The following is a 21,951-nucleotide window of genomic DNA, read 5'->3' as shown; positions in this document are numbered from 1 at the left end:
TTCTCCTCCTGCGATGAGGCTACATTTTAATATTTTAATGTTTCAATATTTAATTTTGATTTTAAGTTGTATTCATTCAACTTGTTTTTATTATTGCTTGTTAGCCGCCCTGAGCCCAGCCTTGGCTGGGGAGGGTGGGGTATAAATAAAAATTATTATTATTATTATTATTATTATTATTATTATTATTATTATTAGACTTTGCCCTTCTGCGAACCACTATTCTAAATACTGTCCTCCTGCCCTTGGGAAGCTTCAGAAAAGAGGGGAGCTCTCCCACCATTCCTAATTAGTCAAGTCCCTGACATCGAGGCAGGCAGAAGGAGGATCATGTGTACATCAGCACTTCCTCATAGAGGTAAGTATATGTGTGCCCAAAAGAAATCTCTCTTGCTCCCTTTCTCTCTCTCATTGAGGTGGGCAGCAACACTGTGTGGGCACGTTGATCCCTGTTGTTTGGTGACCCATCCAGAGAACTCATTTAATTGGGAAGAGCAGTGGTGTAATAGACAGACAGATAGTTGTGGCCAAAGAAGCAGCAGCTGAAGACAGGGCAGAGTTGGCTTCTAAGCAACCCCGATGCTATACGTTCCCCAGGAAACTCTGGCACCAAAATAAGTTGATAGAAGGGAGGCTGGCACATGGATGTTGGCAACACCTCAGCTATATCAGGGCAACGAATTGCAGAGTTGGCCAGATCTGAGCACAGTTAGAGAGTCAAAGCAGTAGACTGCAAGTGAGCAGGCGTAGACAGTGGCATGACACCCCAAGTCAAAGGGAGTCCTCATTTTCAGTGCCTGCCTCCTGGGTGGAAGATGTGAGGCAGGGAACAGCAGCAAGCTATAGGTGGATCAGTAGCTTGTTTGCCCAACAAGCTACCTCTTATTGAGAGACTTGAGAGGAGATGGTAGGGGTGGGAGATAAATCTTGGGCGCTGGGAGAGTCTGGCCTCTGAACACTGGGTGGGATGGGGATACACCTCTTGGAATGGGATCTCCTGGAACACCTCCTACCTCATTTAGCATTTAAATGAATAGGTAAGGAAGGACACAGATAATTTAAGCATCTGATCTACTGTTGTTGTTGTTTAGTCGTTTAGTCGTGTCTGACTCTTCATGGACCAGAGCATGCCAGGTACTCCTGTCTTTCACTGCTTCCCACAGTTTGGTCAAGCTCATGCTGGTAGCTTCGAGAACACTGTCCAACCATCTCGTCCTCTGTTGTCCCCTTCTCCTTGTGCCCTCCATCTTTCCCAACATCAGGGTCTTTTCCAAGGTGTCTTCTCTTCTCATGAGGTGGCCAAAGTATTACAGTCTCAGCTTCAGGATCTGTCCTTCCAGTGAGCACTCAGGGCTGATTTCCTTCAGAATGGATAGGTTTGATCTTCTTGCAGTCCATGGGACTCTCAAGAGTCTCCTCCAGCACCATAATTCAAAAGCATCAATTCTTCGGTGATCAGCCTTCTTTATGGTCCAGCTCTCACTTCCATACATCACTACTGGGAAATTAGGAGCCAGTAAAAGGGAGGTGTTGCTCAGGTGGAAGATTAGATCAGAGTTTTCCAAACTGTGTGTCATGACACGTTGGTGTGTCGGCTGCAGTGTGTAGGTGTGTCACACAAACACTCCCTGTGCTCTTGCTGGGGCTGGAAGGGTTAGTTTAACCCCCGGTTCCCTAGTAAAATTGAATTGCTGTGTCACAAAATGATGCAGAACTGAATTACTGTGTTGCAAAATGATGCATGTCCAAAAAAGTGTGTCACTAACTTGAAAAGTTTGGAAAGCTCTGGATTAGATTGTCATTACATGTCATATAGCTTTAATCAGATCCTTTGAGTCAATACACTTCTGATCTTAATTCCATTTACATGCTTATTCCAGGGTGTGGGGGGAGATCTCTTTCCATAGTGGATGGTAATATGGATGTAGAAACAGAGTGTGAAAAAATGGATGCCTCTGATTTTTAACCTTTCTTCCCTGCATGTATTTCACAGAGGTAAGAAGTAATTTAATCTAAAATTATTGTGACTACAAATTGGGTGCTGCAGAGAAATTTTCTCACTTGAATTACCCATCTACGGCACAGAGGGGATCCTCTGGTTTTCCTGATGTTGTTGTAGTCCACTTCCAGAAACCCCAACCATCAACAAATGGAGAGCCACATGTTCCTCACTCTTGCTCTAGGACTTGCTCATCTGGCTAAGTAGCAATGGGCACAACCCACATGAGAGAAGTGTTTTGAAGTCTCACATATCAGTTTGATAGGAGAGTTAAGCACATGTTGGAAAATTTCTCATTGCATTCAACAGGACTGAAAACTGCATAACCTTGGCTGGATCATGCCAAATGCATGTTATATTTTTAAATGATTAGCTAAATTAAAATCTTTATGCCAATGAAAATTCATCTGCCAATGTCAAATGCGGCACAATGGGGAAATTAGCAGATTTCTCTTGAGGAAGCTAAAATATTGACCATGGCTAACCAATTCATATTGAAAAGGATATCCCATTATAGTTAAAGAGTGCAGGCTAGAGATCAGTTAGGAACCAGTAACTTAATATTACATTAACTCTTTATGGGCAAAAAACCCATAGTTAACAGACCCTCCTCTGTGATACACACTTTGCCTGATTATATTAATAATGGGGGGGGGGGGTGTCAATAAAACAATTTATTGCCATTTAGAGTTAAGACAGGCTCCACTTTCAGTGTGATGGCTATCACCCACAATAGAAAATTAAGAGAAAGAAAAAAAGATATGGTATTGCGTCAGGCAGATCCTACTTTTTCAACTCAGCTTCCACACCGGGTTTATTTGAGTCCTGTTCACCTGCTTCTTGTTTGCAGGGTAATTGCATGTGGACTTGGGCACAGGCCTTTGCTTTTTAGAGCCATTTCTGATATCACATCTGTTTCATGGGAGAACTGTGCTTTATGCATGATGGTCCGTAATAAAGCGCTCCTGCTTGCATGCTGGGGCTCCATGCAAACAGGACACTGATTAAGTTCAGGGATGCTGATTGTGCAGAGCTCTCAAAAAGGGAGCAGGAGCTCATCCTCTGAGTTTTGAGCAGGTGGCACTGTGCTCTCAACCACTGAGCCTCTTGGGCTTGCCAATCGGAAGGCTGACAGTTCGAATTTGTGCAACAGGGTAAGCTCCCATTGGTATGTCCCAGCTACTGTCAGCCTAGCAGTTCAAAAGCACACCAGTGCAAGTAGATAAATAAGTACAGCTGAGGCGGGAAGGTAAACAGCATTTCCGTGCGCTCTGGTTTCCTTCACAGTGTTCCATTGCACCAGAAGTGGTTTATTCATGCTGGCCACATGACCTGGAAAGCTGTAAGTGGACAAATGCCGGCCTGAAAGCGAGATGAGCGCTGCAACCCCATAGTCACCTTTGACTGGACTTAACTGTACAGGGGTCCTCTACCTTTTACCTTTACCTTACATAGTGTGTGATAGTTCAAGAAAGCAGATGCAACTTCCGGAGGCGGCGCAAAACAGCAATGGCGGTCCTCTTTACCCAGTGAAGAGGGGCTCCGCGAAAAAGGGTCGTCCGCTACGGCAAAGCGGAGACCCATTAAGAAAAACCGCAGGCAGAGTGAGCCTGCGGCCATGGGACTCGGCGGGCGCCCAAAGCCCCCCCAGAAATGAAGAAGGGGCTCCGGAACGCGAAAGGGGGAGCGGCGCTGTGAGTTCATCGCTCTTTTCGTGGATGCAAAGCCGCGCTGCTGCTGCTGATGAGCGCCGACCTTTCTTCTTGAAAACATCAAAATTGGCTGCTACATACCCGTGAGTAAGGGGAGCTAAACATTGGAAAATTTGGGAATTTGGTTGAAATTCGGCTGAAAACGGGAGGCGAGTAACAGGAAGTCCGTCTCCCGATCCTGCTAACCAGATTAAAGCAATTGTGCAGAAGAGCGCTGAAGCGCTGAAAAGGGACTGTAAAAGTAAAACGAGGGTGTATTTGACAGACTTTGTAGTGAAAAGACAAGCAGGAAATCTTTGTAAAAGTTGTGGATTTTATTTTTGGGACCCTCTTCCTAATTTTGAGCTATGTGGAGTTAAAAGGGACAACCCAGCTATCGGGCTGTCAGTGTGCAAAGGAGAACTGTCAAACTGCTGGCACTGTTATTGGAGCTTAACTGATACATAGACTGAGATACTAACGTTTAAACATTGTTGCTGGGACCTTTCTTGACACCTTGTGGCTTTTCTTCAAGACAAAGAAAGCCTGTGGAAACCTCCTTTTGTGCTCTGGAACTACTAAAGACTTAACATAGGGAATATAAGAACTTCAATGGCGGACAAGAGTTCTCTCCTTCCTTGAAACTTTGAAATACCCCCACCTAGAGGATTGTGGAGACATAGAGGCCTGGGAACTGTATTTTATTGTGATTCTCTGTGGTTAAATTGTTTACACTCTGGACTTTGTCTAACTTATGAAACAAAAGAAAATTTGACCTTGAACAGAGGCAGGTGTGGAATGAGTGGCACAGGGAGAACAAGAGCAGCTAAAGCTAAAGAAAAAGAAAAGAAACCAGGGCAACTTGTTCAAACAACCCTATCTCATCAACGAAGATCATCCGTCCCAACTGTGCTGACAGCACAGGAGGTGGAAATTGAAGAGCCTGCTGTAGAGCCTGCTGCAGAAGATATGGCAACTGGAGGATCTGAAATAGTCCTGAAACAAATCTTGGAACAACTTGGAATTTTAAATCAAAAAGTGGACAATCAATCATCAAAAATTGACCAAGCTACATCCTCTATTACTAAATTATCCGAGCAAGTTTCTCATCATACTCAGGCAATTGAAAAATTGCAAGGGGCAACGACTGAAAATTATAAGCTTGCGGTGGAAGCTAGTCAAAAAGCAGAACAGGCGAACAAAAAGGTTGATGAGATTAGGGCGGAAGTAAGGCCTCTGAAAAGACAGGTAGGGGAACAACAAGCCTACCTGTCATTGGTTGAATTGAAAAGTAAGGAAAATAATCTCAGATTAAGGGCTATCCCAGAATTGGAGGAAGGAAATCTACAGGGATTTTTAACACTTTTGTTCTCCAAATTCTGGGGGATAGAGGAAGATAAGGACTTTAAAATTGTGACTGCCTTTAGACTGGGAAAAATTGATAAAGAAGGACAAGTCCAGAGACTGTTTGGTTATTTTGAGATCGAGAGAGGAAAGAGATAAGATACTAGGCCTACATTTCAAAAAATCTTTGGAGATAGAAGGTAAAAAGGCTGAAATTTACAGAGATATACCTAAATACCTTTTGGATCTTAGGACCACTTATACAGATTTGACCAAATTGTTGAGATACAACACAATCCCTTATAGGTGGGAGTTTCCGCAAGGACTATCATTTACCTACAAAGGAAGGAAAGTAAGAATTAAAACACCGGAGGACCAACAGAAGTTCCTACACGACCACGAGGAGGACCTCCAGAAAGGAGCTGCAGCTTCTTGGCCTCCACCACCACCGGGACCATCTCCAAAGCCTACACCGCCTGGATCTGGACCAACATGACCACCTCCGGGATCGGAGGGAAACCTAGACACCCCATTGTAGACCCACCAATTAGACCAGGATGTCGCTGCAGCTTCTTAGTTGGAATATAAACGGCGGAAATTCTCCGGAAAAAAGAAGAAAAGTATTTCATATTTTGAAAAAAGAACAATTGGACATTATTTGCCTGCAAGAAACACATGTGACAAGGCTCCACAGAAAAGTGCTAATTAATAAAAGACTAGGCCAAGAATTCATCTCTTCGGACAAAGTGAAGAAAAGAGGAGTGGTGATATATGCAAAGGAGAGCCTGTCACCGAAATTCTTATTCAAAGATGAACACGGCAGAATTTTGGCGATTGAAATTCAGACACAAGGAGAAAAATTTCTGATATTAGGAATATACGCCCCAAATGAAGGAAAATCGGAATTTTTCAGGAAGCTGCATGAGATTATGCTGGACTACCTAGACTACAACAACATCATCATGATGGGTGATATGAATGGGGTTGTGTCTGTAAATATGGATAAGTCGCAAAGTGCTAACATAACGAAAGATGGCAGACTACCTAAAACTTTTTTTGAAATGACTGACAATGTGGACTTAATTGACATATGGAGGGTTAAGAACCCCCTAGGAAAAGAAGGGACTTTCTTTTCTGAAGCTCATCTGAAATGGACACGAATAGACCAAATATGGATAACTAGAGGACTGGCACCTAAGACTAGAAAGGTGGAAATCTGCCCAAAAACCTGCTCCGACCATAATGCTTTGAAAATGGAACTCAGACTAAATACAACCGGATCCTTCAGATGGAAAATGAATGACACCCTACTAAGGGATGAGAAGATTGTTAAGAAGGCCCAAAAAACTTTAAAGGACTATTTTGAGATAAATTTAAATACCACTGTGGAAAAAAGAATAATCTGGGACGCAAGTAAAGCAGTCATGAGAGGGTTTCTAATACAACAAAACACGATCAAGAAAAAACTCTGGAATGAAAAGAAGGAGAAGATATTGGAAAAAATAAGAGATGGAGAAAAAAAACTAAGATCCAGGCCCAAGTCGAAGGAAGTGCTGAGAGAAGTGAAATTTTTCCAAGCACAATATTTGAAATTGATAAATCAAGAGGTGGAATGAAGAATTAAACAAATGAAACAAAGATCTTTTGAATCAGCAAATAAGTGTGGGAAACTGCTAGCATGGCAGTTGAAAAAGCGACAAAAACTTAATACAGTTACAAATCTAGAGATTGAAGGGAGAATGGTACAGAAACCCGAGGAAATTAGAAAGTGCTTCCAGAGATATTTCAAAGAGCTTTATTCACAAGGGCCACAGAAAGATTCGGAGGTGGACCAATTTCTTAAAACTAACGGATTACAGAAAATACCTCAGGAAATGAGAACAACCCTGAATAGTAATATCACACAGCAAGAAATTGAAAGCGCCATTCAGAACCTCCAATTAGGCAAATCTCCAGGCCCCGACGGACTTACCTCCAAATACTATAAGGTTTTGAAGGACTATTTGATACAACCTTTGTTGGAGGTTTGTAACCAGATTATGGAGGGGAGGAAGGCACCGGAAACGTGGAAAGAAGCCTTCATCACATTGATACCCAAACTAGAAACTGAAAAGACTCAGCTTAAGAACTACCGCCCCATCTCACTCCTAAATGTGGATTACAAAATTTTTGCAGACATTTTGGCAAGTAGGTTTAAAAAAGTGCTTAATGAAGTGATCCATAAGGACCAGGCTGGCTTTCTCCCTGGTAGGCATTTGTTTGGCAACACAAGAAACATTATTGACATTTTGGAGCTTTTACAAACAAAGCTAAACACTAGAGCGGTGCTAATCTTTATTGATGCGGAGAAAGCCTTTGACAATATTTCCTGGATGTTTATGAAGAAAAATTTGGAAGGGATGGGAGTGGGGCGGGGGTTTGAAAATGGAATAGAAGCAATATATTCAGAACAAAAAGCGAAATTGATAGTAAACAATGTGGTGACAGAGGAGTTTAAAATTGAAAAAGGGACACGGCAGGGGTGCCGCCTATCCCCCCTATTGTTTATTTCAGTTCTGGAGGTGCTATTGAACATGATTAGAAAGGACCGGTTGGTACAGGGAATTGAGGTCGGAGTGAAACAATATAAATTGAAAGCATTTGCAGATGACCTGGTATTAACATTGCAGGAGCCTGTCTCTAGTACTAAAAGAGTGTTAGAATTAATTTCGGACTTTGGTCGGGTGGCGGGATTTAAGCTGAACAAGCAAAAAACTAAGGTTATAGCAAAAAATTTGACAAGTACAGAAACAGATGAGTTTGTGAAAGAAACAGAATTAAATGTGGTTAAAAAAGTAAAATACCTAGGGGTGTATCTGACCTCCAAAAATTTGAATCTGTTTAAGGACAACTACGAGAAATGTTGGTCAGAAATCAAAAGAGATTTGGAAACATGGTCAAGATTGAAACTTTCCTTGTTGGGCCGAATAGCAGCTATAAAGATGAATGTATTGCCAAAAATGTTATTTTTGTTTCAGACCCTACAGATCGTGGACAAGGTGGAATGCTTTGGAAGGTGGCAGAAGGATATTTCTAAGTTTGTTTGGCAGGGCAAAAAGCCCCGAATAAAGTTTAAGATATTAACTGATGCGAAAGAAAGAGGGGGATTTGCCCTGCCAGACTTGAGGTTATATTACGAATCCGCAGCCTTCTGCTGGTTGAAAGATTGGATCTTACTGGAAAACACTGATGTCCTAGATCTGGAAGGGTTTGACAACGCCTTTGGGTGGCATGCATATTTGTGGTATGACAAGGTCAAAGTGCACAAACTGTTTAAAAACCACATTGTCAGGAGAGCAATTTTAATGGTCTGGACAAAATATAAAGACTTATTGGAGAGTAAGACTCCGAGGTGGCTCTCACCGGTGGAGGCCAAGGCACGTAAGAGACCTAATATGGAAGCCAATTGGCCTAAATATGAGGAAATTATTGAAAAGATTGGAGACAATTGGAGGTTGCAGAGCTTGGAAAAACTAAAAAACAAGGTGCGAGATTGGTTGCACTATGCACAAATTCAAGAGGTCTTTAAAGTAGACAAGAAGGTTGGATTCCAGGTGGAAAAATCGAAACTAGAGACAGAATTGTTAGAACCAAAAAGTAAACTACTTTCGAGAATGTATAACCTGCTGCTTAAATGGAATACTCAGGATGAGACAGTCAAATCCGCCATGATAAAGTGGGCGCAGGATTTGGGGCATAACATTATGTTTGAAGACTGGGAAAGGTTATGGAACACCGGAATGAAATTTACGGCATGTAGTGCCTTGAAGGAAAACATTATGAAAATGATATACCGGTGGTACATGACCCCAGTCAAGCTCGCTAAGATATATCACCTGTCTGATAATAAATGTTGGAAATGTAAAGAGGCGGAAGGGACATTCTTTCACCTCTGGTGGACCTGCCCAAAAGTGAAGGCCTTTTGGGAAATGATTCATAATGAACTAAAAAAGGTACTTAGATTTACCTTACCTAAGAAACCAGAGGCCTTCCTCCTGGGCATGGTGGACCAGAGAGTGCTTAAGAAGGACAGAACCTTTTTTATGTATGCTACTACAGCAGCAAGGATCCTGATTGCAAAACATTGGAAGACCCAAGATTTACCCACACTGGAGGAATGGCACACGCAGTTGATGGACTACATGGAACTGGCCGAAATGACTGGCAGAATCCGAGACTTGGGAGAAGAAACATTCGAGGAGGATTGGAGAAAATTTAAAGACTATTTGGAAAAACATTATAAGTTGTATGAATGTTAAAAAACGCACCTTTTAGGAAATTCTAGCTTCAGTAATGTTAAATTAAAGAAATGGAAATTAAGGTACAAGGAGTCAGAGATAGAATAATGAAACAACTTTATTGTGTTAAAATGAAAACGTACATGATTTGGGCCACAATATATTTGAAATTGGGTAACATGATAAAAAGGAAGATATAATAAGTATTGAAACAAGTTAACAAATTGCAGACGTTATGCATCACAGAGAATGCAGGGTTGGGAGGACGTGGGGAAGTCCAACAGATTTGGAAAAAAGAGTAAGAAAAATTTGTAACTTTCCTTTTCTACTTTTATAATATGCTCTTTATTCTTTTTTCTGTATTTCATAAAACTAATAAAAAATATTATAAAAAAACAAGAAAGCAGATCCAAAGTTGCAGTGGGTGGGGCTAAAATTCTGGCCCTCATTTCAAGTCAACATTAGCTCTGCTGTACATACAATGAATGCCTGAATAGAGCTAAGCCCACTGCCTTTGGGTGCTGACCAAATTGGAATATTTAATGATAAATGCTCATTTTTAGAGATGGTGGGAGTATTCACAGCTAGGCACGTAGATAAATAATAAAATAGAGTGCATTTGGCAGCGATGGGTTATGTTTTCATCGTAACAAATGATTATTAGACACAGCACAGCATCAGTAAGCACAGTGTGGTGGATATTGATTTTAACAAAAAGGGAAGGTTGCACCTTTTCTGCAACTGACGTTTGTAAGCAAAGCTATGATATCATTCAGGAGAACTGTGATTTGGTACAACAGATCTAGAATACTGTCTAGTGAAGACATAAAGCTTAGAAATGGGTATATGTCCTGTGTGATGGACTGTCATTTCTTCTCTCACCATGCTCCCGTATTTAAGTGGTCTAACTTCAAACAAAATAAACCAAAGCAACTGGTTGTCCAAGGGACCATGTCAAAATTACTATTGTGTAGTTAAAGCAAATTCCTAAATGCTTGCAAGAAGTCTATCTATCTATCTATCTATCTATCTATCTATCTATCTATCATCTATCATTTATCATCTATCATCTATCATCTATCTATCTCATTATAAAACAGTTGATAAAACAGTTATCGTTGAGGAGTTTCTACAGCACTCCACAGAGGAAATCCAGAAATAATGTACGTTGCACTTTTCTCTCTTTCTAGTACCTGTTGGTGATGATGATAGCTGAACACAAGGGGATGGGCTGTGTCATAGTGACACTCTATTAATGGTGGCCACTGAGAACAATTACGCGGGAAGTGATAACAGCAATGTTTCTACACAGACTCCTATCCTTATTAAAGGAATAATTGCTATTTAATGAGCTTCTATTTTCACTAATGGCAGGAGATTAAAGCTGCTAGCCACCAGGTGAATACTAATGGAAATTCCTTAAGCAAATTAGATTATCGTTGCTTTAATTTTAATATGTGGCCGAACACACCGTTTGTTCTTGTCTCCGTCGAGCTAAGCACAAAGCACTTGCTCTCGCTTTGTACATTCCTTGGCTAGACTTAACTTGAGAAGGGAAATAATATTACAGTCATGACCAAATTTTGCCTAAAGCTCAATTCTGAGGACCTGCTCCTTGAGCAACACACTGCAGGAATTTCGGGGGAAGTTAAGAGAACTGCAGTAAGTTTTATCTTAATTGCTCAGGGACAATCCATTTGTATAGTTACACAGTACTTAGCAGTTAGATAGTGCTTGCAAATGTGTGCAGAGCATGCTATTTTGTGATCCTTATTTATTTATTGAGTAGACACAAACCTTGCTTTCAGGAAAGCTACACAAAATGGCTTAAAACACTTAAAATCAAAACAAGAATTCAACGTATAACAATAAAACATTCATTCAAATAAACATAACCCTTCAACGGCCATCAAGAAAATAGGTCTTCATCTCTTGATATCCCTCTTGACAGGGGCGAGGCCTGCAGAATCTAAAAAAGAAATGAGTTTCACAATTGTGGTGCCACTGAGAAGACCCTTAGCAGTGCTTGCTAACCTGGGCCTCAGCTACATTAGTAAAAAGAAAACATTATAAATGTGTTACAACCCTGTGACACCAAAGGGCGCTGTAGAGCTGAAATCAGAATTCTATGAAATTTTCCATTGTGAGCTTTAGAATGGTTCTTTTCTAGAGCATTTTCAGTGTTCTTTTAATAGCAGTGTAGATGCAGCCCTGGTCATCTGCCCCGGTGGATACTTAAGCAAAAGCTCTGACACAGATCTTGGGACATGGGTAGGATGGTATGGGTGCAGACAATCCTTATAGCAGCCGGGTACCAAACCTTCCAAAGGTCTAAAGGTTATAACTAGAACGTTGAATGGGGCCAGGAAATGCAATGGCAGCCAGGCAACTGATGTGATATACTCCAATCACTTGATCATAGCTGTCAACTTAAAGATTTGAAAATAAGGGACCAGCAGCCTCAAAAATAAGGGATCAGCAGCCAAAATAAGGGATTTTAGTCAACCAGCAGCCAAACAAAGCCTCAAGCGGTGGTTCCCACAGCCCAGCAGCCCAGCAGCCCAGCAAAGGGGATGCAGCAAGGAAAACCACCATCCCCTCTCCGCTGGGAAGCGCTGAGCAAAGGCGAGTCCCCAGGCAATGTGGCCAATTTGATCAGCACAAGGCATATAAGCTCCACCCCCCCAGTCGTTCTTAGACTCCTTATTGGGTGAGCAATGCAGCCAAGCAACACAGTTGGAGCCTCCCTCCTCTCTGGCCGGCAGGGAGGGAGGGAGAGGAGCTGCTTCCTTTGAAACCTGGGAAATTTAAGGGACATCATCAATAAGGAACAGCAGCGGGACACGGCGCTGGGATAAGGGAGTTTCCCGCCAAATAAGGGATGGTTGACAGCTATGCACCTGATGCCAGCCCAAAGCTGAGTGCCTCCTTACCTGCCTTTGGGAAAGCAGGGTGAGGGTGAGGGGTGGCACCAAATTTTGGCCTTGACCGGGTGCCATAGTACCCAAGTCCATCCCTGCCTCTGCTCATTCACCCATGCTGTTACGCTGCTCTTCTCCTTTAATCCTGCCGGTCTTGAGTGCTTCCCTCACCCTGGAACCTATTTTTCTCATAAATCCTGCCAAGAAATTACTGTGTGCTTTCAAACAGTAGGAACTCTCCCCGTCTCTCTTAGTCATCTTTCCGTAGTGCCCTTTGGCCTTCCAAAATGACAGGCTCTAATCCTGCTTAGCTTCTAAAATGAGAGTGGAGCTTTTCGGAAACACACATTTGCATGGTTCGAATCCCGACAGCCATCTTGCACATTTGGATCCCAAACTTTTTTGCTTGGAATTTCAGCTTGCAAAACAACAACAACCCCCAAGCAAAACTTTACCAGAGCTGTTGAATCTGCCTTTCATTTCCCATAGGTGATGGGGGTAAAAGTTGACACCACAGGTAGTAACTGGCAATTCAGATTAAGATGCCTCATTTAAAGAAATTGCTCCTTGGATGAATGGGTACCTTGCAGGGAGAGAAAAATAAAATTCAAGGACCATTAAGTTGGCATATGTTTGACCTGAAACAGCAGCTCTCTGGGAACCACTGTAGGAGCTGGCATTAAGAAGTGTACTTTGGAAAGACTTCAGGGTAAAATAGTTTTCCTCTGCCAAGGATGATCTTGGCCTTAAAAATACATTACACCCATTGCTTAATTAGTGTGAAGATGTGATTGCTGGGTTGTGTTGTTTCTGCTGTTTTTAATTGCTGGCAGGAAGGTGGGGGAAGGAGCTTCTATGGTCAAGCAAATAAAACAGGGAACATATTGCGGGAATATTTTCATTTACCGTATTGTAACAAATTCTGCTTATTGAAAGTTAAGCTGAAGACCCACATGCAACATTCAGTTAAAAATTCTGCGTGGCACATCGGCACGCTCCAAGTTTCCCCAGACCCACGCCACTTGATTGACTGCCTGTGCTGGTCCCAGCGGCTAACCAAGAGGCGAGGTCCGAGTCCAGTCCGAGGTCGAGGGTGCAGTATGGAGGCAGTCCGTCAAAGATGAAGCTGGGTCCAAGACAGGGAGTCGGGTGAGGTCAGGAGCTCTGGTAGAAAAGCAGGACAGGGTGCAGGCAGGAACAGGCTAGCAACAATGTTGCTCCTGCAACTTGGGACTGGGCTGCTTGGCTTTTATCTGCCCTGATGCATAGGGCGGCCCCGGTCCACAGGTGACTTGCCTCTCCTGGCCTGGAGGCAAGCACTCCTCCTGCGGGAACTTAGTTCCCTCCGCCTCTCTGCCCTGAGCCTCTGCAGATCAGGAGAGACTGGAGGGTTCCCGGACCCAGAGGCAACCTCAGCTTCCTCTGACGGGGCTGAGGGTGGAGCACCTGCAGGCAATGGGTCCTCCATCCCCTCAGGAGCCAGAGCAGACTCAGCTGGTGCCTGAACCTGAGGATCCAGCACAGGTGAGGACCCTTCAGGCTCATGTCCCAGCCCTGGCTCAGCTGGTTCTGGAGGTGGGGACTCCTGTGCAGGCTGGGATTCCTCAGGTTCAGCCTCTGAATCCGATTCACAGGCCATCACACTGCCACTTAGAGGATGCAGGGAAACTTGCCAGCACAATGTGATCCAGTCATGTGCCTACTTTAACTAAATATTGTGCAGGGCTTGATTGCATATCACTTTGGGTCGCCTTGGGCAAGATAAAGTGACAAACAAATTTAACAAATGATGATGTCATTTCTAGGACTGTTTATCTAGTCCAGACAAATCCTGGATCCTGAACCAAACTGGGCCAATTTGGGCTGATCCGGGATTTTGTCTGGACAGAGTTGAGGAGACCATGGTTCATCCAAGGTCAGGTTAGCCAAAGGTGAAGGGGTGAGGGGAGGAGAAGGAGACCGTGCAGGTAAGAGTCTCTGCCTGTATGCTTCCTCCCCTCCTCCTTGCTATCAATCACAATTAATTCAGGTTTAAAACCATGCAGTGTGTGTGTGTGTGTAGAAGAAGACACAAGAGGAGTCTCTTGCATATTCAGCAAATACCACCTATTCAAATTGCGTTTAAACTCCTAATTAAACATTAGAAATGGGCAAGGCCCACAATTCTGTTTTGAGATTGAGTTGGCTTACGGCCTCACCAGGACCACTGAACCAAAATTGTGATGCCTTGCACCACCATAGTGGTTTAGACCTAAGAGTTCTTCCGGTCCAGATTTCTAGACTTGAGTGTCTCTCAGGGACCGTGCTGAGGAGGGCTGCACTGAGGAAGAATGGTGGGAGCCACCCCCCTCACCCTGTTCCTGAATCTTCCCAGGAACAGGAGGACAGTATAGATTTGGAACAGTGGTTTGCAGAGGGGCATTGTTCAGGAGGCAAAAGCTGGGAAATACTGGATAGGGAACAGCTAGCAGATGAAACACTAGAAGAGAGAGAGTTAACAGATTCACAGACTCTGGATAGCATCCACCCCCCTTCTCCAAAGTCACGGAGAGCTCAGAAAGTGTCAGAACAGAAAGCACAGAGGGTGCAAGGTCAGATTACAAGACGTAGGAGTGACGTAGATTAATAAGAATGGAGGGGGGAGTGTCCCTTAATTGGGAACACCACCATTTCTAGGAAATGTGTTCTCTCACTCTGATTATTAAAGATTCTAACTGGTAAGGTGTTCCTTTCATTTTATCTACTGCCATGGGCTGAAATACTACATCAGCTTGAGACCATTTGGGCCCTGGTTTATGGCCTCTTCTCCATACCTCTCAGTGAGCCCCAGTCACAAATACTCAATTAGATGCTGATGCTGCTCAATCCATCCTGCTTCTGATTTGGCCCAGTGGCCTCCCAATCTGTTCCACTTGCTATTGCTGCATTCAGGGTTGGCTCCTTGGTTTTGTGGGCTGGTTAGCATACACCCCCGAGGCAAATTCCCCCTACTTCAGTAGCACCGTGCTATACAAGTGACCATAAGAGTTGGTAGAGCTTTCACATAAGGGATGTACTGGTCTTTGATTCATGTAAGTGACATTTGCTGGCAGAAGGAAGAATGTCCACTACTTTGTGGCTCCAGCTTATGCAGAGAGAAGTACTAAAAAATACATACAGGGCATGTGGGGGAAATTTCTCAACGGGACTTTAATTATTTCAGTGAATATAATGTCTGCAATAAATTGGAAATCAGACAATCTAACGGCAAGCAGAAAGTTATGTATGGAGGGGAGAATAAGTATGCTCATATTCAAAAAGGGAACCCTCCACATACCCATAGCCCTTTCAGTCTGGAAATCTATAGGGATATTTCAGTCCTGCCAGGTACTCTAGCGCAGTGATTCCCAACCTTTCTTTGGCCATGCCCCACCTAAGCATGCCTAAAATCCTGATGCCGCCCCCCCCATGACATATAATTCCTATTATTCAAAAAGTGAACTCCTATTCATGTGGAGGAAGTCTAAAACACCATTAAATTGGTCTTTGAAGGTGACCTGGAAACTGCAATTATGCAGAATGCAGCAGCTAGACTGGTGACTGGGAGCGGCCACTGAGATCGTATAACACTGGTCCTGAAAGACCTACATTGGCTCCCAGTAAGTTTCTGGGCACAATTCAAAGTGTTGGTGCTGACCTTTAAAACCCTAAACAGCCTCGGCCCAGTATACCTGAAGGAGCGTCTCCCCCGCCATCGTCCAGCCTGGACACTGAGGTCTACCTCTGAGGACCTTCTGGTGGTTCTCTCCCTGCAAGAAGTAAGGTTACAGGGATCCAGGCAGAGGGCCTTCTCGGTGGTGGCGCCTGCCCTGTGGAGCACCCTCCCATCAGATGTCAAGGCAATAAACAACCACCTGACTTTTAGAAGACACCTGAAGGCAACCCTGTTTAGGGAAGTTTTTAATGTTTGATGTTTTATTGTGCTTTTAATTCTGTTGGGAGCCGCCCAGAGTGGCTGGGGAAACCCAGCCAGATGGGTGGGGTATAAATAAAATAATATTAGTATTACTATTATTATTATTACAAACTCATTCTCGAATTGCCCCCCTAAAAATCAAATTGCCCCCCTCTGGGGAGTGTGCCCCATGTTGGGAACCACGGCTCTAGCAGTTAAATCACCTTGAGGAATGGAAGGGTATTCATTTTGCCTTGGGAACATCAATGAAAGAGAAATGCCAGTCTCCACAATTTGGCTGCTATGGAACCATCTAGAAAATTGTGGCTCACTGAACTTGAGCTGTGAAATCCATGAGCATTCTGATGTCCTTTTCAAAGCATTATACTAGATACCGGAGCTGGTTCTTCCAGATGTGGCAGTCTCATTCCACAGTCTTCATCTGCTGTGCTCTCAGTGCTGCGTTTTCCTTTAGCCATCTGCTAAAACAGGAATTTATGAAACAACCTTGTGGGTTTTCTTTTTTCTTTTTCCTTTGTAGAGTGCGATGTACAAAAGTGACTCCCGCCCCCTCAACATTTTATTGTTCTGTTTATAGTTCTTATGCTGCCTATAAAGTCCAGACTTTATAAATAAAGTGCCTGAGTTCCAAAGGAACAGTATTTTTAAAAAGTTATCCTTAATGAATACAAATGTCTCTAATCTACTTTGCCAAACTTCAAATAAAACTTGGAAAATGTACTGGAGTGGTTGATGGCGTTTACTTCTTTTATTAGGCAATTAATACAATGCTGTAATGAAGAGATGTGCAGAACCTGTTGTCCTTTTGATGAGATTGGATTCCAACTCCCATCACCCCCATCCAGCATGATCAACGGTTAAGGGATGATAGGGGTTGTAGTCCAGCAACATCTGATGGAGACATGTCCACAATATTTATTTATTTGGAAGAGGGACCATTTTATGCTTCCCTTTAGAGCCAAGTCTTCATAAGGTAAGTTTACATCTTACAAACACAATGTAGAAAAGCACACTGTTTAATGAAAAACAACAACAACCCACCACCGAAAGCCGTAAATGACAGCCATGGAAGCCAACAGTAAAGAAATGCCATAAAAAACCAGAAATAACATGAAATGACAGGCTTCCTTCCCTGCGTATGATTATTTAAAGCAAATAAAATAATTCACAACATACTGCATTTGAAAATTGCAGGTAGAAAAGAGATCACATCTCATATGTGCTATAGCTGAAAGAACAGAAGATCTCCATTCATCCGCTTTCAAGGTAAGGTAAAGGACGCCTGGACAAGTTAAGTCCAGTCAAAGGCAACTATGGGGTTGCGGCGCTCATCTTGCTATCAGGCCGAGGGAGACAATGTTTGTCCGCAGACAGCTTTCTGGGTCATGTGGCAAGCATGACTAAACTGCCTCTGGTGCAACAGAACACCATGATGGAAACCAGAGGACATGGAAACACCGTTTTCCTTCCCGCTGCAGTGGTACCTAGTTATCTACTTGCACTGGTGTGCTTTCGAACTGCTAGGTTGGCAGGAGCTGGGACAGAGCAAAGGGAACTCACCCCGTCATGGGGATTCGAACAGCCAACTTTGTGATCAGCAAGCCCAAGAGGCTCTGTGGTTTAGACCACAGCGCCACCTGTTTCCTTTACAACCTTTGTAACACACTGGGGTTGGGGTGCTGCTGGTAACTGAAAGCAGCTTCCTTGATGCCCTCTGAGATTCTTGGAGAGTGTACCGAATCCAGCCTTTTCCTATGTCTCAGCCTCTTCTTAGGTCTTTCTTTTAACTCTCTCCAAAGGATAACTCGAGAGAGGGTAGAGAGTTTCTTCTTTATAAGCTTTATCCCTCAATCCTCCTCCCAAGCCTTGTTCAGACAGCGAGTTGCGCAAGGATTTCTGCCAAAACATGCTTGCTCTCACAGCAACATGCAATTTCTGATAACCTTACCGGTTTCTACGGCCGTTTTTTGCACACGCCTGGATTGAGACAAGCTCAGCTGAGCATGGAGCCCTCATTAAACGGCACGGTAAAAGGTCCACGCAGGTCTGCCATAGCCCCTTTGTGGCCCGGTGACAGTGGCAAATCGACTCAGTAGCACTAGCAGGTCCTGGAAAACTAGGCGTCTTTTTGTTTCCAGAATGTGCTTTGAAACGCAGCCTGAAGTCAGTAAGTTAGTCTTAATTAAAGGAGTGCTGACAGCTATCTTGAGGGCAGAGCGAACATACAGTAAGTATCATCAAATGAATTCTTAATCACCAAAGTTAAAAAACGAGGCCAATTCTAGCTCGCACTCCATCAGCGAAAACCCCCAGGGCTCCGTCAAAGATGTTGATAAAAATGGACTTCGGATTTTGGAGCATAATGTGACATCTGCTGCGGTAACCCAGGCAAAACCCAGCTATAAAGACGTTATTGGGAAGGACAAATTTCACATCTTTGGAGGTGCCAACGTTGCTAATTAGTCTGCCGCCCTGGAAAGGTGGCACTAATCTTGAAGGAAGACACCCCCCTCCCGAATCAGTGACAATGAAATATGCTGTTAACGGACAGGTGGGAAGTTCAACAAGTACGGCAAATGAAAAGCACCACAGAGGATTTGATTTCTGGCCGTGCTCCTGGATCGAGGGAAAGAAAGTGAGGCATATTTTTTAAAAAATCATTTTGGGTTCCAGTTGTATTTCATTAAGCTAACAGTGAATTCTAAGCTGCTCTATTGATTTACTGCCCCCTGGAAGAGTAACTTCTGAGTCCCGGGTAATAATAATAATAATAATAATAATAATAATAATAATAATAATAATTTATTTATTTATACATCGCCCATCTGGCTGGGTTTCCCCAGCCACTCTGGGCGGCTCCCAACCAAATATTAAAACTACAATATAGCATTAAACATTAAAAACTTTCCTAAACAGGACTGCCTTCAGATGTCTTCTAAAAGTCAGATGGTTGTTTATTTCATTGACATCTGATGGGGGGGGGGGAGGAGTTCCAGAGATTGGGCGCCACCAAGAAGGCCCTCTACCTGGTTCCCTGTAACTTCACTTTTTGCAGGGAAGGAACCACCAGAAAGCACTTGGAGCTGGACCTCAGTGTCCGGGCTGAATGATGGGGGTGGAGACACTCCTTCAGGTATATTGGGCAGAGGCCATTTAGGGCTTTAAACGTTAGCACCAACACTTTGAATTGTGCTTGGAAACGTACTGGGAGCCAATGTAGGTCTTTAAGGACCGGTGTAATAGGGTTTTGGCGGCCACTCCCAGTCACCAGTCTGTCTGCCGCATTCTGGATTAGTTGTAGTTTCCAGGTCACCTTCAAAGGTAGCTCCACGTAGAGCTGTGGAACCCAACGGTCAGATGGCTGAAAAATGGCAGTGTTTTAGTAAATTAATCTGTCAGGGAACCTATAGAAGATTGGAGCACAGAATACGAGTGGTCTGCACTGGTAGTTTGCAAAGGAATTATTACAGGTTGTTTGGGGAATAACGTTGCATTTGTCAGATCCTACTACTATGATAGTTGAAGGACTTACGGGGATTTTAGAGATACACCTGAGAGTGTATACTCATGATGTAATGTGTGAATGAGATCAATGTATATGGAAACACAGGGATGATAAGAACATAAAAAGAACTCTGCTGGATGAAGCCAAAGGATTATCTTCCAGGCTGAGGCCTTGCGGTGTTAAAGTATCAAGTCTAGATACCCAGAGGTTTTGCTCTTCGTTTGGATGACAACTCTATTGCATCAGTAAAATAAGTTAGAGACTCCTGAAACCATTTGAAAACCAAGGTGAGGCTTCCGATTGGTTGCAAGAGCTTACTACACTCAAGCAGGAGCCACATCAGGCCTTCGGCTTCCAAAAAACGTTTGCAAACCTGAACACTTACTTCCGGGTTTGCGGAATGTAGGGACCGATTTGTTTGGGAGCTCAAGAACCAAGGTACCACTGTAGTCCAAAAACGGCCAGAGACCCAAGTTTGGGAAACCCTGGCTTACCAGTTTTACTACAACCAAGTGGCATATGCATTTGGTTAAATAAATATTATAAATTAAACTTAACTCTACAAACCAACCAGTTGTTGTTTTACCCACATACTGAATATTGCCATATACAATTTTGTTTCCCTCAGCAGTCGGTTTCCTCAGCAGCCTGGACTTCTGACAGAACAGTCAGCACAGGTATGGGGAAAATGGAACACCTGTGGCTAAACTTGTCTATTAATTTCTGTGACTGTCTTTTTTATGGTTCCGTGGTAAAGATGTGTGACACCCCATTGAGAAATGTTTGCCACTTTTATCGACGCTTGCTTTCACTTTCCTCAAAGCCCCCCGGATGTTTCACCCAAGCAGAACTGCAAATTAGCTTGCAAGAAAGATCGCTTTATGTGAAATTCAGCAGCAACTGGGACAAATCTGAACGTTGGAAGAAGAAAACAGGTCCGCTTCTGCACAGAGCACCACTCAAACACAGGGCTAAAGCTGTAATCCAGGAAAGGAAAACCCTTGGGGATCTCACCAGGCCACCCCCGCCAGTAGTATTACTTTACAATGAGTTGTTGGTTAAATGTGACCCAACTCTGAAGCAGCACCAGGCAGGATTGATGGCTCAATCGATCCTGCCTGGCACTGCACGATCCTTTTCAAGTGGCTTCACCGATTAGACCCCTTGTAGCCACACCTCTGGAATTTTTCAGACATAGCCAGGATTGATCCACTGAAAATTTTCGAAAAGCGACTAAAATGTTGGGGAAAACCCGGGAACATGGCAGCCCATATTGGAAGTGTTGATTTTTTTTTTTTTTTTTTTGCAATATTCCTAAAAATTGGTAAAGATTTCATTTTTGGGGGTGAGGGGGGAGAAATTTTGCAAAAATAAAGCTCAACAACTTTTGTGTCCAGATTTTCACTTTTTGAAATATGGCAACCCCGACGAAGGGAGGAGACACAACATCTCCTCTCTCCTCCAGGCCATATGTTTAATTGCTTTTTAAAAATAACACCCGAATGAAACAATTGTTGTTGTTTAGTCGTTTAGTCGTGTCCGACTCTTCGTGACCCCATGGACCAGAGCACGCCAGGCACTTCTGTCTTCCACTGCCTCCCGCAGTTTGGTCAGACTCATGTTTGTAGCTTCGAAGACACTATCCAACCATCTCGTCCTCTGTCGTCCCCTTCTCCTTGTGCCCTCCATCTTTCCCAACATCAGGGTCTTTTCCAGGAAGTCTTCTCTTCTCATGAGGTGGCCAAAGTATTGGAGTCTCAGCTTCACGATCTGTCCTTCCAGTGAGCACTCAGGGCTGATTTCCTTAAGAATGGATAGGTTTGATCTTCTTGCAGTCCATGGGACTCTCAAGAGTCTCCTCCAGCACCATAATTTAAAAGCATCAATTCTTTGGCGATCAGCCTTCTTTATGGGAATGAAACAATAGTCCCACCCAAGTCCCAAAGGAAGCTGGTCGCAGCAGGAGGGGCAGACACTTGTGCCTCTTCACCAGCCTGACTCATCTCTGCCTCATGCCCCCCCAGCCTCCTCATCTGCCTGTGATTCTGGACTGCTCTCTGCCATAGGCTCTTCCTGCTCACCAAGCCCTGCTACCTCTTCAGGGTTCTGACACCTCCTCCTCCCAGTCTTCTGCCTCTGACCACTCAACATCACCATCCCACCACCAGTCCCCTGGCTCTGAGCCGTCTTCCCTTGGGGGTTCCCCAGCTGGTTCCTCCCATCCTTCCTCTGTATCCAACCAGTCCCTGACACAGGGCA

The 21,951-nt window shown here is 43.7% G+C and overlaps 1 long non-coding RNA gene across 1 annotated transcript; it reads left to right on the top strand.

The window, feature by feature from the left end:
• The first annotated feature begins 1,856 nt into the window (after positions 1-1,856).
• Positions 1,857-10,659, top strand: LOC310845431. Its single transcript, XR_014564715.1, has 2 exons — positions 1,857-1,995; positions 10,502-10,659. It is a non-coding gene; the product is annotated as an uncharacterized lncRNA (long non-coding RNA).
• Positions 10,660-21,951: the final 11,292 nt, after the last annotated feature.

This window comes from Podarcis gaigeae, assembly GCF_964106915.1.
Source record: "Podarcis gaigeae genome assembly, chromosome: 5".
Lineage (NCBI taxonomy): Eukaryota > Metazoa > Chordata > Lepidosauria > Squamata > Lacertidae > Podarcis > Podarcis gaigeae.
The sequence above is the reverse complement of the archived record's forward strand: the minus strand, read 5'-3'. Positions and strand labels throughout refer to the sequence as shown.